Genomic DNA, 2,348 nt, shown 5'->3' with positions numbered 1-2,348 from the left:
CTGAACGTGTGTGACGTGCTGGGCGGACCCATTTCCCAGAGTCCTGTGCGGTGTAGTCTTTTTCGTTTCATTTTGTGAAATGTATTTTTATCTAACGTTATTAAACAATCTTTTAAAAAAAAACAGGACTAATGAAAACAAGAAAGGCAGATTCGTGCACAATAATTGAAAATTACATTAAAAACACAAGTTTAACATGTATATAGGATATGCTGATGCTGGTGTACTTTGAAGTCATGGATGTGAACACTTTCTTGATAGTTTTCTGAGCTGCTAGTGTTTCAAAGTAGCATCTATTGCTTTTCACTTAAAACTGGCTTTCCTTCCAGACCATTTCCATACCTGCAGGTGTAGCTTCCAGCCATCTGGTCCATAGTATCTACACCTCCTTTGGTCTTGTTGTAGAATGTGATTAATTGTGTTTTTTCACCTTTCTGGTATTTCCATCCACCATTTTGTTGTGATATATTGCGCTCAGATGTACAGCAGCTTTCTTTCTGACATATGCAACTATGGTAAGGCTGCGGGGGTTTTTCTGACCCACTTGTGCATTTAAAGGTTAACATATAATTTGGTTTGTCAGAGAAAAACATACATATCTATCAATTAATTTGATGCTACTGCAAAACAAATGAATGAATGGGTGAATAAATAAATAAATCAAAGTGAATCAAAGGAGCCATTCTCGCTTTAGAAGTCTGCTCTGTTAACTAACTGATAACTCAGCGGAAAAACCAGAGGACTTATAGGATCAGCACAAATATCTGCAGGTTGCCTTTATGTGGGTATCATCAAAATATAGTACAATACAAATATATGCATACGTGTAAATTATTTTGAGAGGTAATAATCATAATATAAGGAGATGGACTACACAATTTTGTAATGGGAACCAGAACCAGGGGAATGTATTGTACACACTCAGATGTTGGTCTAATGGTACCTGAAATGTTGTTTGGAGTCTTCAAAAAGAGGTTTCAGATTTCTACAAAGCTCGCTCTTTTTTTTCTTTTGGACTTTGATTTCTTCCTTGAAAGAAGATGGATTGTTTGGGCTTTTACGGATACTACTCGCTGGAGAAATAGGATGAATGGGCTAAAACAGTGGCTCAGCTGGCTGCTTATGAGAGGATGACATATACATGGGCCCCTTGGGGCATCTTTACTGCTGTAACTTGGAGGTCAATTTAGTAGTGTAACCAAGAACGTCAGAAAAAAGCTGGAGTTGTATTTGGTGCTTTGTCTCCATTTTTAAGTAACAGCTACAGCTCTAACAGCCTTTTCTCTCGTCTTTGTCAAGTTACGAGAACCATCTAAGCTAAATAATAATAATACTAAAGCACTGGAGAGTATTTTCTTTTGAAATTCTTGCATCATGCCACGTTTCCAAAATCATAATACTGAACAGTTATTTCAGCTGTGTAATAAGAAATTACTTTTTTCCATAACAACACTACTGATGTAAACATTCAACTCAGTGCCAGTCAAGCCTTTTTCTTGTAGTTCCCCAGTTTGTTGTCAGCAAACAGGCCGACAAAGCTGCAGGCTAACTTTAAATTGTAATTCCAACTCTTGCCATTAGATGTCGCAGTTTTACTGTATGATGTGGACTTTAAACCCACCAGTAGGACTGAGAATATGTATATGCCTAGGTGTTAAACTAAACAACTGAACAAATCGCATTTGTGTACATTTAGCCTCCATTATAGGTCTAAATTATGTTTTTTTCCTTCTTTTTATATAAACCTTTAGTAAATGAAAGTGGCTTGAAAGAGAGAAAGAAAAAAGAAGAAATCATTTGGGTTCCTGCTCAGCATCTTAATCACAAGTTCCCGTGGTGTCTCACTGTTATGCCATCGCAGGAAATGTGAAGTTGTGATATCTCACCAATATTTATTTCTCAGCTCTCAGCCGAGCTGTTTCAGATTTGGCTGCAGTGTGCAGAGATTTGGCCTTCAACTTTTATGCTTCCGGCTTCCTCTGGAGTCTTAAGAGTTATGGGCCTAATAAAATTCTGCCTCTCTTCTCTCTTACACACAATCACTCCTACACACACACACACACACACACACACACACACACACACACACACACACACACACACAATCACTCCTACACACACACACACACACACACACACACACACAAAGATAGGCCTATGCTGTATATATTATAGCTGATGAGTAATCCTGATGCTGATGTTATTTCCGTTTCATTAACCTGTAATAAATTAAACACTGAATGAAAATAAGCAACAGGGACTTTTCCAACTCTCCAGTGCCCCACTTGCATAGAGTACACACACGCTAATTTACGCGGGACAGCTGGATGTCACCAAACAATAATCAC

This window comes from Neolamprologus multifasciatus, chromosome 13 (assembly GCF_963576455.1).
Source record: "Neolamprologus multifasciatus chromosome 13, fNeoMul1.2, whole genome shotgun sequence".
Classification (NCBI taxonomy): domain Eukaryota; kingdom Metazoa; phylum Chordata; class Actinopteri; order Cichliformes; family Cichlidae; genus Neolamprologus; species Neolamprologus multifasciatus.
The sequence above is the reverse complement of the archived record's forward strand: the minus strand, read 5'-3'. Positions refer to the sequence as shown.